General features: G+C 32.4%; 1 long non-coding RNA gene across 1 annotated transcript; it reads left to right on the plus strand.

Annotated features, from left to right (window-relative positions):
• Window positions 1-245: 245 nt before the first annotated feature.
• On the plus strand, window positions 246-771 carry LOC136979832 (uncharacterized). Its single transcript, XR_010881454.1, has 2 exons — window positions 246-453; window positions 529-771. It is a non-coding gene; the product is annotated as an uncharacterized lncRNA (long non-coding RNA).
• Window positions 772-16670: the final 15899 nt, after the last annotated feature.

Consider the following 16670-nt stretch of genomic DNA (forward strand, 5'->3'; position numbering starts at 1 on the left):
TAGCTTTGCAGACTAAAACAAGAATTCATAACACACACACAAAATAGAAAAATGACAGCTTTCATTTAATATTAACAAGGAAATACATATTAAAATTGCTATTTTTATTGTCTTTATTCTATTTTAACTATTCAGCTATTTGTGCAATAAACATACTTTTGTGTGCTAAATTTACCATATTTTGGTATGGTATATATGAATGAGAAACTTTTTGTCTAATTAATTTGTCATTTTTTAACAGAAAATACCAATTGCAATGCTGAACACCTTAGCAGACGATTCTGAGAAAGTTCGTTCTTTCATGGGATATAGTGGTAACTTTCAGTACTTAGTTTTGTTTCGAACCATGTATTGTTTGCCATTGGAGGTGTCCACGTTGTCCCATACATTCAACTACACCGACAGAAGATGAAGTATTCGATGCACTTGTCTTGTTCAACAAATACAAGGACAGTAAGTATTTGCATTTTTCACAACTATTGTTTTTATGATGAACAGTATTCACGTTTACCATTTATTTTATTACAGAAGTAAACGCCCAACTACTGTATAATGTGCACCTGTCAACAGTAAACGAAATCTGAACTGACAACACTTGTAGCATTGTAAGATGGAGCAGAAGTTGGCTACACGGCACATGGACCATTCTATGTTAACTTTTCCTGCAGTTATTAGTAATTTTCTGAGTCTGGGTGTAACTTCCACTATCCAGTTCTTGAAAGCACTGTCCTTTTTGCCAGTATTAAACTTCACTCTAAATTCTTCTTCAAATTGACTACGCTCATAGATTTCTTGAATGACAGAGTTTTGGTCATAAATTTTTTGTGGTATGTCCTCAGCATTGATTTCCTGTGAAACAGAGATGATACTAACGTGAGGTTTCTGCTTTTTTGGTTGTCGTGTATCGAGCTTAGGTAGAGTTTGTTATCTTGGTCTCTAGGATTGGGATACTGTTAGTTTTGTCAACCTCTATAGCAATGCCACCTCCTGCTATACGTCTAATTATCTCGATGCCAATTTTGAGATTGGAAGGTTTAATGGTAGTTTGTATTGTCTTTTTAATGCTATTGCTATTCTGCACATCTCCTTTATCATAGACCTTCTACACAGGTCATCTTCACTACTCTATAGGTAATAATATATTATATACTAGACTCTTAACAACTTTTATGTCACCAGTAGAATACAGTGAAACCTGTATTTATGCGGTGGATAAAGACCGCATAAAAAAACGCATAAAAAAATCGCACAAAACTTCACGAGTGGCTTTAAAAAATAGTTTTCGCAACACAATTAAAAAAATATTTTTTTATGCGGTCAATAGGGACCGCATAAAAAAGTCTCACATAGAAAATAACTCAAAACCGTACGAAATAGAATTTATTGACAACAGATGTCAGCACTTGACTGCATCGTCTCGTCTATCGTCTGTGTTTTACATATTTTTGTCCAGGTGGTGTTTTCTTAACTTAAAAAATAAATTATTTCATTTTTCGCATATTCATGCAATAATATTACTATAATAAGTTCATTTATGCTATAATAAGTTTATTTAGCTATAATAAGTCAACGTGAGACATGACAAATCGCACGAGACTAGTCGCCAACTATACCGCACAAATACAAAATCGCATAAAAAGAATTGCACAAATAAAAAATCGCACAAAAAAAAGACCGCATAAAAACAGGTTTGACTGTATTTAATTATAAACGAACGTTTTCAACCATAACACTTCCGTTCTTCATCAGGTTAAAAGTTCTGAGATTCGAATAACCGTTGTGTTCGAAGTTTTAAAAATATTTTTTAAAACGTAACGTTGCGTATATAAATTCATTGTGCGCATGCGTATCATGCACAAAAGAATTTACAAATGATAGCAAATATTAATCTCTTTTTACTGCCATCTTAAATTTTGAGATTTTAGCTTAAAATTATAAACTACGTAGTAACTTATATTTTTATAGTTCTAATACGATTTTAAATAGCAAAATACGGTGTAACGTAAATAAATTTATTATATTTAATAATATTGTAGAGCAAAATCGATCTTTTTAGATTTACAGTGGGCATTGCCTTCTTGGATTTTAAGAAAATTTACGCTTTAAATTATAAACTACGTAGTAACTTACATATTTATTGATCTGATATGATTCTCGATAGCAAAATAAAGTGTAACGTAAATTAATTTAATAGATTTCATCACATCGTAATGCATAATCGATTTTTTTACATTTACAATGGGCGCCGCCATTTTGGATTTTGAGATTTTTGCTTAAAATCATAAATTATGTAATAACTTTTATTTATATAATTATAATACAATTTTTAATAGCGAAATACGGTGTAACGTAAATAAATTCATTATATTTAATGATATTGTATAGCAGAATCGACGTTTTTACATTCTCGATGGGCGCCGCCATCTTGGATTATGAGATTTTCGCTTAAATTATAAATTTCGTAGTAACTTATATTTTTATAGTTCTAATACGATTTTTTATAGCAAAATACGGTGTAACGTAAATACATTTAGTATATTTAATGATAGTGTAAAGCAAAATCGATGTTTTTAGATTAACAATGGGCACCGCCTTCCTGAATTTTAAGAAATTTACGCTTTTAATTATAAACTACGTAGTAACTTACATATTTATTGATCTGATACGATTCTCGATTTTATTTTATTTTTATTATTATTATTATTATTTATTTGTTGATGAATATACATAAGGTACATGCCCGGTGCCATTAAATACAAAACCGGGTGAGAACATGAGATACATTAAGCAGTTTTCTGAAGAACAAGAATTATCTATAGTGGTATTAATAGGTTTAAATATTATAAAATACATAAAATACATCAAGAATAAAGACAATTGTAAAACGCTTCATCAAGAAGATGAAGCAGTATCACAAGACATGGTGCACAGATTGAGGACGAGACAATAAAGGCTCGCGTTTAACATATTTCGATAATGCATTGCAGAAGATGGTAACAAAGGATTAATGCCTTGTAGAATGTCATACATAGATGTCATTAACACACGCGTATGCGACATAATTACACGTAGTGTACATTTGAGTTATTACATATATAGCAATTGATTTACATCTTATGAGCCAATATAAAATACCAACCAGTGCCAGTATATCGAAGCATATCGTCAGCACATATCTTATTATTCAATTTAAAAATAACAATTCGGCATTATATAGACATTTAGAGCAACAGCACATTCATGACATCGAACATCATAACATAAAGAAATAAAATATTAATTGAAGTTAACAAATATGGTAATATCTTTGTGCAAGCGTCATCTATGTGAATATATCACAGAATAATTTATGAACCATATAAAGTATTATAAATATATATAGCATGAGAAAATAAATATCATGTATAAGTAACAACAAACATATTAACTATCATCAAATAAAATATTAACAGCAAATAATACATATATATATAATATAGTAACCTGAATTTAAATAACAAAACTTAAAATAACACCTAAATGTAACAAGTGAACAACTTTTTGTACAAGTTAAGCTGTACAGTCCATCACTCTTCTGTAAAGATGGGTCGGCACAGGTAGAATTCTGTGGAAGGTTGTAAAGCAGAAAAGAACAGCCAGTGTGCAACTGCGCCGTCCAAATTGAGTAGTAGGTTCTGTGTTCACGTAGATCTGAACATGTTGCATAATGATGGATCATCATCTGTCGGAGTCTGAAGAGTTCCTGTATGAGTGAGTCAGCACATGTCAATCTGTGCAGTCCAAGTAGTTAAAAAAAAAAAAAATATCTTTGTACAAGAAATCTGTACAGTCCGTGAACAAAGTAAAGCGTGTATCTTGTTCATTCAAACCAATCTGCAGTGCTGTCAATGAGGCGGTATTGAAGTTGGAATCAGCACTAATATGCAGACAAGCCAGCTCGGTCCCTTGATGTTGCCTTGCAGAGTTTGCAAAGACGATTCTCGATAGCAAAATAGAGCGTAACGTAGATAAATTCAGTATATTTCATGACACCGTAATGCATAATCGATTTCTTTACATTTACGATGGGTGCCGCCATTTTGGATTTTGAGATTTTTGCTTAAAATCATTAAATTACGTAGTAACTTTTATTTATATAATTATAATACGATTTTTAATAGCAAAATACAGTGTAACATAAATAAATTCATTATATTTAATGATATTGTATAGCAGAATCGATGTTTTTACATTCTCGATGTACACCGCAATCTTGATTATGAGATTTTCGCTTAAATTATAAATTTCGTAGTAACTTATCTATATATATAATCGAGACGAGTTGATGATGATAATAATAATAATAATAAATAATAATAATAATAATAATAATAATAATAATACAAACAATGAAAAACTCTTACAGACAAATTAATAACAAAGCAAACACTGATACACAGCACAGTGGCACACCAACAGAAGAACTCACAACATATTGGTCCTCTCTTTGGTCCAGTGCTGTCACGCATAATGCTGATGCAGGTTGGATCAAGGAGGAGAACAGAAACTTGCACAACATACCATCTATGCCCTGTGTTGAAATAAACATACATGATTTCCAATACACTGTTAACAGAACACACAACTGGAAGACACCTGGTGTAGACAACATTCACAATTTCTGGTACAAAAAGTTTACATCACTGCACCAGGAACTAGCTAAACATCTAACACACATCATCATCAATCCACAAGACATGCCAAATTTTCTTACCCAGGGCATCACGTACATGAAATCTAAAAACAACAATACCACAGACCCCACACAATACAGACCAATTACATGTCTTCCAACACTCTACAAATTATTGACATCCTGTATTGCAAACAAAATATACAAACATGTTGAAGAACACGACATTCTAACAGAACAACAAAAAGGTTGTCGTAGAAATCACAAGGGATGCAATGAACAGTTACTCATAGATTCAGTCATTCTACGGCAAGCACACAAACAACACAGAAACATACACATGGCATATATAGACTACAGAAAAGCATTCGACAGTGTTCCACACAGTTGGCTGCTACATATTCTACACATGTACAAAATACATCCATCACTCATTGCATTCTTTCAAAACACTATGCAGCACTGGAGAACAACACTACATCTCAGGGTTAGTAACACTTCCATACAAACAAACCAAATTTTTATTAGGCGAGGAATTTTTCAAGGAGATTCTTTGAGTCCTCTCTGGTTCTGCTTAGCCCTGAACCCATTATCCAACATGTTAAACAACACGCAATATGGTTACAATATCAGACACGAAAAAACAACACAGTTTACACTGTCACATCTCATGTACATGGATGACATAAAACTTTATGCATCCACACAAAAACAACTTCATCAACTCCTACAAATCACATATTCATACACCAAGGACATACAAATGGAATTTGGCCTAGATAAATGCAAAACAGTTCACCTAGAAAAAGGAATCCTGAAGAAAGAAGATTTTGCGCTTGGAAATGGAGACATTATTGAATCCATGGAAGAGGGCGAGTTCTACAAGTATTTAGGATTCCAACAGGCCAAACTAACAGAACATACACAAATAAAGCAAAGATTAATTAAAGAATACCAAAGTAGGCTAAATGCTATTCTCAGAACACAGTTAAATGCAAAACACACAGTTAAAGCAATAAACACATATGTCATCCCAGTACTCATATATTCTTTTGGAGTTATACATTGGACTCACACAGATCTTGAGCAACTCCAAAGGAAAACAAGAACACTTACTAAGCATAAACATCATCATCCTAAATCCGCCACAGAAAGATTAACCCTTCCACGTAAAGATGGCAGACGTGGCCTGATTGACATAGTTAACCTTCACTACAAACAAATACAGTCACTGCGAGAGTTTTTCTACAAAAAACAAGAAACATCACAATTACATAAAGCAGTAACTCTAGCAGACTCGAATAACACACCATTAAACTTACACTCACATCATATGGACACAACACAACATATAAAAAGCATAGACACCATTAAGCAATCGTGGGCTCGAAAGGCACTCCATGGCAGGCATCGTTATGATCTGGCCCAGGATTTTGTTGACAAAACTGCGTCAAACAGCTGGTTAGCTCGGGGATGCCTCTTTGGGGAGACGGAAGGATTCATGATTGCCATACAGGATCAGGTCATAAATACTAAAAACTACAGAAAACACATACTCAAAGATACAACACTCACAAATGACACATGCAGAAATGTCACATTATGTCAGAAACTATACAACACATCACCTCTGGTTGCAAGCTCTTGGCACAGACAGATTATTTACACAGACATAATCAAGTAGCAAATATAATACACCAAGAGCTTGCAAAGAAACACAAATTAGTAGACATACACAAACCATACTACAAATACATTCCACAGACAGTATTGGAAAACAACACGCACAAAATGTACTACGACAGAGCCATAATCACAGATAAAACAATTTACCACAACAGACCAGACATCACACTCATTGACAAACACAATAAAATCACATACATTATAGACATATCCATTCCAAACACTCACAATATACAAAACGCATGCACTGAAAAAATTAGCAAGTACACAGAACTCGCCCAGGAAATAAGGCATCTGTGGAGGATGGATAGGGTGCTTATTGTACCTGTTGTTCTCTCCGCTACAGGTGTCATATCACACACACTACACAAAAGCCTGGGCACATTACAATTGAATAGAAACACATACATCACACTACAGAAGGCCACTATATTGAATACATGTCACATTGTGAGAAAATTCTTGAATACAGACACACACACTGATACACTTCTTTAATTTCTGTTTTGGTTACTATGCCTTGACTTTGGTCCGGCATAGTACACAGCCACCGGTGTTAACCGAGTATATCTCACTTAACCCAACATAATAATAATCAGCACAGAGCCCAAACGGTTAGGAGTTGAAAGTTGAAATTTGGTACACAGGGTACGTCACGAAAACGCACACTAAGAAGGGATTTTTCGAAATTCTTCTCCACGGGGGAGAGGGACAGGATTAAAGCTTCTATATACATTATCGAGACGTGCCTAAACCGTTAGGAGTTGAAAGTTGAAATTTGGTACGCAGTTAGGGTATGTTAAGAGAACGCACACTAAGAAGGGATTTTTCGAAATTCCTCCCCACGGGGGAGAGGGACAGGATTAAGTCTTAACACTTCCATCAACAATGGAAGTGTTAAGTAACAATGGAAGTGTGAAGCAACAATGGAAGTGTTACGTAACAATGGAAATGTTAAGAGCCCAAACGGTTAAAAGTTGATAGTTGAAATTTCGTACATAGTTACGGTACGTCACAAAAACGCACACTAAGAAGGGATTTTTCGAAATTTCTCCCCACGGGGAGAGGGACAGGATTAAGGCTTAACACTTCCATCAACAATAGAAGTGTTAAGTAACAATGGAGAACAAGAGAAAGCGACGTGCTAGATTCACGGGCGCAGGAGGAAAAAATAAAAAAAAAGAGTAAGGGCTGTTTCACACTGTCACCGACCGGTCCGACCCGACCGAGCCTATAATCGGACCGACTAGTAGTAAAAGAATTCACACTGAGTACGATTATGTCGGTGGCCGACTCGTAAGGACCAATCGGAACGCGTCTTACAGATCAGAACACTAGCCAATCGTGGTAAGTTTTTCAATTTAAACAGAAAACATGGCCGTCTTTGAAAGGTTGTCGTGTGTTCGCGGGCTAACGACACCATTTTAGTATTTTTAATGTCACTTTCTCTTGTAAATGAAATGTATTATGGTGAATTAAAGTAATTCGTTTTGTTAATATCGATAAGTGCCTGCGTATTTCTTAATAAAGTTGTTCTTAAACGAAGCAAATAGACGGAAATAAAAAATCGTTCGTAACTTTTAAACGGTTGATCGTAAGTAATATTTTTTTAATACCAATCGATTCAGCGTATCAAATTACATTTAGATATGTCTACGTCTATTCGTTAATATGAAGTTTAAGACTATTTTTTAGCTGGATACCTTTCGCTTTACTCTAACCAATTATTTTTTTCAATGTCGCCTTTATAATCGGCTCGCCGAATATCATAAAGCCATGGATATTTTCTGACTTCGTTTATTAAAGCTTCCGAGAAAACTTTACCTTCCGCCATTTTCTAACTTCGGATAAATCTAAACTCTGATTGGTTACAGCTTCGAAGCTCTCATTGGCTGTAGCTCACCGACTGCTCCGACGCGACTACAAATATTTAACTTTTTAAATCTGTCCGACTGGAACGACCAGTCGGTCGACCGACTGCTGTTGCCATGGTAATACGACTAGGAGTCGGACCGGTCGGCCCAGTCGGTCATAGTGTGAAACAGCCCTAATAGGCTATGTTAGAACATATTTGATTTTCAAATTTAAACATATTGATTCGGTTTTTCTGGACCCATCTTCTTTAGAACATTCGATGAAAATCGAACGATATAATCAGACACGTCGTGAAAATCGAACAATATTACAATATTCGATTTTCGAATTCGATCTTTCTTTAGAAAAACTTAATTCGTTGATGAAATTACTCTTTTTTGTGACTATAATGTCCATAGTGACTATCTTAATCTTCGCTATCGTTACTTTTGCCCGAGCAACTCCGGGCCTACTTGCTAGTATTTTTATAGTTCTAATACGAATTTTTATAGCAAAATAAGGTGTAACGTATATAAATTTAGTATATTTAATGATATTGTAAAGCAAAATCGATCTTTTTAGATTTACAATAGGCTCCGCCATCTTTGATTTTCAGATTTTCGCTTAAAATCATTAAATTACGTAGTAACTTTTATTTTTATAATTATATTACGATTTTTAATAGAGAAAATACGGTGTAACGTAAATAAATTTAGTATATTTAATGATCCTGTAGAGCAGAATCGATCTTTTCACATTTACAATGGGCGTTGCCATCTTGGATTTTAGAAAAATTTACGCTTTAAATTATAAACTACGTAGTAACTTACATATTTATTGATTTGATACGATTCTCGATAGCAAAATAGAGCGCAACGTAAATAAATTTAGTCTATTTCATGATATCGCAGTGCATAATCGATATCTTTACATTTACGATGGGCGCCACTGTCTTGGATTTTGAGATTTTCGCTTAAAATCATAAATTACATAGTAACTTTTATTTTGATGATTATAATACGATTTTTAATAGCAGAGTACAGTGTTACGTGAATAAATCTATAATATTTAATAATATTGTATAGCAGAATCGATTTTTTTACATTTACAATGGGGGCCGCCATCTTGGATTTAAAAAAAATTTATGCTTTAAATTATAAACTATGTAGTAACTTACATATTTATTGATCTGATACGATTCTCAATAGCAAAATAGAGAGTGACGTAAATAAATTTAGTATATTTCATGACGTAATGCATAATCGGTTTCTTTACATTTACGATAAGAACCGCTATCTTCAATTTTGAGATTTTCGCTTAAAATCATTAAATTACGTAGTAACTTTTATTTTGATAATTATAATACGATATTAAATAATAAAATACAGCGTAACGTAAATAAATTAATTATATTTAATGATATTGTATAGCAGAATCGATCTTTTTACATTTCCGATAGGCGCCGCCATTTTAAATTTTGAGATTTTCGCTTAAAATTATAAATTTCGTAATAACTTATACTTTTGTAGTTCTAATACGAATTTTAATAACAAAATACGGTGTAACGTGAATAAATCTATAATAATTAATGATATTGTATAGAAGAATCGATTTTTTTACATTTTTGATGGGCGCCATTATTTTGGATTTTAAAAAAATTTACGCTTTAAATTATAAACTACGTAGTAACTCACATATTTATTGATCTGATACGATTCTCGATAACAAAATAGAGCGTAACGTAAATTAATTCAGTATATTTCATGACATCGTAATGCATTATTAATTTCTTTACATTTACGATAAACGGCGCCATTCTGGATTTTGAGATTTTCGCTTAAAATCATTAAATTACGTAGTAACTTTTATATTGATAATAATAATACGATATTTAATAACAAAATACAGCGTGACGTAAATAAATTAATTATATTTAACGATATTGTATAGCAGAATCGATTTTTTTACATTTCCGATAAACGCTGGTATCTTGGATTTTGAAATTTTCGCTTAAAATCATAAATTACGTAGTAACTTTTATTTTTATAATTAGAATACGATTTTTAATAACAAAATACAATGTAATGTAATTCAATTTAGTATATTTAATGATATTGTAAATCAAAATCGATCTTTTTAGATTTACAATAGGCGCCGCCATTATGGATTTTAAGAAAATTTACGCTTTACATAATAAACTACGTAGTAACTTACATATATATTAATCTAATACGATTTTCGATAGCAAAATAGAGCGTAACGTAAATAAATTCAGTATATTTAATGACATCGTAATGCATAATCGATTTGTTTACATTTCCAATGGTTGCCGTTATCTTGGATTTCGAGATTATCGCTTAAAATAATAAATTACGTAATAACTTTTATTTATATGATTATAATACGATTTTTAATAGCAAAATCCGATGTAACGTAAATAAATTTATTATATTTAATCATATTTTATAGCAGAATCGATGTTTTTACATTCTCGATGTGCGCCGCCATCATAGATTTTAAGACGTTCGCTTAAATTATAAATTTCGTAATAACTTATAGTTTTATAAAACCTGGAAAAGTTGAAACACAAGTTTTCCGACTTTTTCTGATGTTTCTCGTTATATTTCGAAAACTTACTAATCCAGGTTAATAATTTTAATTTTGTCGGATTTTAAACAATACCACACGTTCAACCGTACCAAAATATTTTTCCTATATATGTAAATTTTTATCGTAGACGCGATAGACCCTCGAAAAGTTGAAACACAAGTTTTCCGACTTTATCTGATGTTTCTCGTTATATTTCGAAAACTTACTAATCCAGGTTGACAATTTTAATTTTGCCAAATTTTAAACAATACCACGCGTTCAACCGTACCAAAATATTTTTCCTATATATGTAAATTTTTATCGTAGACGCGATAGACCCTCGAAAAGTTGAAACACAAGTTTTCCGACTTTTTCTGATGTTTCTCGTTATATTTCGAAAACTTACTAATCCAGGTTACAATTTTAATTTTGCCGGATTTTAAACAATACCACGCGTTCAACCGTACCAAAATATTTTTCCTATATATGTAAATTTTTATCGTAGACGCGATAGACCCTCGAAAAGTTGAAACACAAGTTTTCCGACTTTTTCTGATGTTTCTCGTTATATTTCGAAAACTTACTAATCCAGGTTGACAATTTTAATTTTGCCGGATTTTAAACAATACCACGCGTTCAACCGTACCAAAATATTTTTCCTATATATGTAAATTTTTATCGTAGACGCGATAGACCCTCGAAAAGTTGAAACACAAGTTTTCCGACTTTTTCTGATGTTTCTCGTTATATTTCGAAAACTTACTAATCCAGGTTGACAATTTTAATTTTGCCAAATTTTAAACAATACCACGCGTTCAACCGTACCAAAATATTTTTCCTATATATGTAAATTTTTATCGTAGACGCGATAGACCCTCGAAAAGTTGAAACACAAGTTTTCCGACTTTTTCTGATGTTTCTCGTTATATTTCGAAAACTTACTAATCCAGGTTGACAATTTTAATTTTGCCAAATTTTAAACAATACCACGCGTTCAACCGTACCAAAATATTTTTCCTATATATGTAAATTTTTATCGTAGACGCGATAGACCCTCGAAAAGTTGAAACACAAGTTTTCCGACTTTTTCTGATGTTTCTCGTTATATTTCGAAAACTTACTAATCCAGGTTGACAATTTTAATTTTGCCAGATTTTAAACAATACCACGCGTTCAACCGTACCAAAATATTTTTCCTATATATGTAAATTTTTATCGTAGACGCGATAGACCCTCGAAAAGTTGAAACACAAGTTTTCCGACTTTTTCTGATGTTTCTCGTTATATTTCGAAAACTTACTAATCCAGGTTGACAATTTTAATTTTGCCGGATTTTAAACAATACCACACGTTCAACCGTACCAAAATATTTTTCCTATATATGTAAATTTTTATCGTAGACGCGATAGACCCTCGAAAAGTTGAAACACAAGTTTTCCGACTTTTTCTGATGTTTCTCGTTATATTTCGAAAACTTACTAATCCAGGTTGACAATTTTAATTTTGCCAAATTTTAAACAATACCACGCGTTCAACCGTACCAAAATATTTTTCCTATATATGTAAATTTTTATCGTAGACGCGATAGACCCTCGAAAAGTTGAAACACAAGTTTTCCGACTTTTTCTGATGTTTCTCGTTATATTTCGAAAACTTACTAATCCAGGTTGACAATTTTAATTTTGCCGAATTTTAAACAATACCACGCGTTCAACCGTACCAAAATATTTTTCCTATATATGTAAATTTTTATCGTAGACGCGATAGACCCTCGAAAAGTTGAAACACAAGTTTTCCGACTTTTTCTGATGTTTCTCGTTATATTTCGAAAACTTACTAATCCAGGTTGACAATTTTAATTTTGCCGAATTTTAAACAATACCACGCGTTCAACCGTACCAAAATATTTTTCCTATATATGTAAATTTTTATCGTAGACGCGATAGACCCTCGAAAAGTTGAAACACAAGTTTTCCGACTTTTTCTGATGTTTCTCGTTATATTTCGAAAACTTACTAATCCAGGTTGACAATTTTAATTTTGCCGAATTTTAAACAATACCACGCGTTCAACCGTACCAAAATATTTTTCCTATATATGTAAATTTTTATCGTAGACGCGATAGACCCTCGAAAAGTTGAAACACAAGTTTTCCGACTTTTTCTGATGTTTCTCGTTATATTTCGAAAACTTACTAATCCAGGTTGACAATTTTAATTTTGCCAAATTTTAAACAATACCACGCGTTCAACCGTACCAAAATATTTTTCCTATATATGTAAATTTTTATCGTAGACGCGATAGACCCTCGAAAAGTTGAAACACAAGTTTTCCGACTTTTTCTGATGTTTCTCGTTATATTTCGAAAACTTACTAATCCAGGTTGACAATTTTAATTTTGCCAAATTTTAAACAATACCACGCGTTCAACCGTACCAAAATATTTTTCCTATATATGTAAATTTTTATCGTAGACGCGATAGACCCTCGAAAAGTTGAAACACAAGTTTTCCGACTTTTTCTGATGTTTCTCGTTATATTTCGAAAACTTACTAATCCAGGTTGACAATTTTAATTTTGCCGGATTTTAAACAATACCACGCGTTCAACCGTACCAAAATATTTTTCCTATATATGTAAATTTTTATCGTAGACGCGATAGACCCTCGAAAAGTTGAAACACAAGTTTTCCGACTTTTTCTGATGTTTCTCGTTATATTTCGAAAACTTACTAATCCAGGTTGACAATTTTAATTTTGCCAAATTTTAAACAATACCACGCGTTCAACCGTACCAAAATATTTTTCCTATATATGTAAATTTTTATCGTAGACGCGATAGACCCTCGAAAAGTTGAAACACAAGTTTTCCGACTTTTTCTGATGTTTCTCGTTATATTTCGAAAACTTACTAATCCAGGTTGACAATTTTAATTTTGCCAAATTTTAAACAATACCACGCGTTCAACCGTACCAAAATATTTTTCCTATATATGTAAATTTTTATCGTAGACGCGATAGACCCTCGAAAAGTTGAAACACAAGTTTTCCGACTTTTTCTGATGTTTCTCGTTATATTTCGAAAACTTACTAATCCAGGTTGACAATTTTAATTTTGCCAAATTTTAAACAATACCACGCGTTCAACCGTACCAAAATATTTTTCCTATATATGTAAATTTTTATCGTAGACGCGATAGACCCTCGAAAAGTTGAAACACAAGTTTTCCGACTTTTTCTGATGTTTCTCGTTATATTTCGAAAACTTACTAATCCAGGTTGACAATTTTAATTTTGCCGAATTTTAAACAATACCACGCGTTCAACCGTACCAAAATATTTTTCCTATATATGTAAATTTTTATCGTAGACGCGATAGACCCTCGAAAAGTTGAAACACAAGTTTTCCGACTTTTTCTGATGTTTCTCGTTATATTTCGAAAACTTACTAATCCAGGTTGACAATTTTAATTTTGCCAAATTTTAAACAATACCACGCGTTCAACCGTACCAAAATATTTTTCCTATATATGTAAATTTTTATCGTAGACGCGATAGACCCTCGAAAAGTTGAAACACAAGTTTTCCGACTTTTTCTGATGTTTCTCGTTATATTTCGAAAACTTACTAATCCAGGTTGACAATTTTAATTTTGCCAAATTTTAAACAATACCACGCGTTCAACCGTACCAAAATATTTTTCCTATATATGTAAATTTTTATCGTAGACGCGATAGACCCTCGAAAAGTTGAAACACAAGTTTTCCGACTTTATCTGATGTTTCTCGTTATATTTCGAAAACTTACTAATCCAGGTTGACAATTTTAATTTTGCCAAATTTTAAACAATACCACGCGTTCAACCGTACCAAAATATTTTTCCTATATATGTAAATTTTTATCGTAGACGCGATAGACCCTCGAAAAGTTGAAACACAAGTTTTCCGACTTTTTCTGATGTTTCTCGTTATATTTCGAAAACTTACTAATCCAGGTTGACAATTTTAATTTTGCCAAATTTTAAACAATACCACGCGTTCAACCGTACCAAAATATTTTTCCTATATATGTAAATTTTTATCGTAGACGCGATAGACCCTCGAAAAGTTGAAACACAAGTTTTCCGACTTTATCTGATGTTTCTCGTTATATTTCGAAAACTTACTAATCCAGGTTGACAATTTTAATTTTGCCAAATTTTAAACAATACCACGCGTTCAACCGTACCAAAATATTTTTCCTATATATGTAAATTTTTATCGTAGACGCGATAGACCCTCGAAAAGTTGAAACACAAGTTTTCCGACTTTATCTGATGTTTCTCGTTATATTTCGAAAACTTACTAATCCAGGTTGACAATTTTAATTTTGCCAAATTTTAAACAATACCACGCGTTCAACCGTACCAAAATATTTTTCCTATATATGTAAATTTTTATCGTAGACGCGATAGACCCTCGAAAAGTTGAAACACAAGTTTTCCGACTTTATCTGATGTTTCTCGTTATATTTCGAAAACTTACTAATCCAGGTTGACAATTTTAATTTTGCCAAATTTTAAACAATACCACGCGTTCAACCGTACCAAAATATTTTTCCTATATATGTAAATTTTTATCGTAGACGCGATAGACCCTCGAAAAGTTGAAACACAAGTTTTCCGACTTTATCTGATGTTTCTCGTTATATTTCGAAAACTTACTAATCCAGGTTGACAATTTTAATTTTGCCAAATTTTAAACAATACCACGCGTTCAACCGTACCAAAATATTTTTCCTATATATGTAAATTTTTATCGTAGACGCGATAGACCCTCGAAAAGTTGAAACACAAGTTTTCCGACTTTATCTGATGTTTCTCGTTATATTTCGAAAACTTACTAATCCAGGTTGACAATTTTAATTTTGCCAAATTTTAAACAATACCACGCGTTCAACCGTACCAAAATATTTTTCCTATATATGTAAATTTTTATCGTAGACGCGATAGACCCTCGAAAAGTTGAAACACAAGTTTTCCGACTTTATCTGATGTTTCTCGTTATATTTCGAAAACTTACTAATCCAGGTTGACAATTTTAATTTTGCCAAATTTTAAACAATACCACGCGTTCAACCGTACCAAAATATTTTTCCTATATATGTAAATTTTTATCGTAGACGCGATAGACCCTCGAAAAGTTGAAACACAAGTTTTCCGACTTTATCTGATGTTTCTCGTTATATTTCGAAAACTTACTAATCCAGGTTGACAATTTTAATTTTGCCAAATTTTAAACAATACCACGCGTTCAACCGTACCAAAATATTTTTCCTATATATGTAAATTTTTATCGTAGACGCGATAGACCCTCGAAAAGTTGAAACACAAGTTTTCCGACTTTATCTGATGTTTCTCGTTATATTTCGAAAACTTACTAATCCAGGTTGACAATTTTAATTTTGCCAAATTTTAAACAATACCACGCGTTCAACCGTACCAAAATATTTTTCCTATATATGTAAATTTTTATCGTAGACGCGATAGACCCTCGAAAAGTTGAAACACAAGTTTTCCGACTTTATCTGATGTTTCTCGTTATATTTCGAAAACTTACTAATCCAGGTTGACAATTTTAATTTTGCCAAATTTTAAACAATACCACGCGTTCAACCGTACCAAAATATTTTTCCTATATATGTAAATTTTTATCGTAGACGCGATAGACCCTCGAAAAGTTGAAACACAAGTTTTCCGACTTTATCTGATGTTTCTCGTTATATTTCGAAAACTTACTAATCCAGGTTGACAATTTTAATTTTGCCAAATTTTAAACAATACCACGCGTTCAACCGTACCAAAATATTTTTCCTATATATGTAAATTTTTA

This window comes from Centruroides vittatus, unplaced genomic scaffold (assembly GCF_030686945.1).
Source record: "Centruroides vittatus isolate TY-2023 unplaced genomic scaffold, ASM3068694v2 contig_649, whole genome shotgun sequence".
NCBI classification, from domain to species: Eukaryota; Metazoa; Arthropoda; class Arachnida; order Scorpiones; family Buthidae; genus Centruroides; species Centruroides vittatus.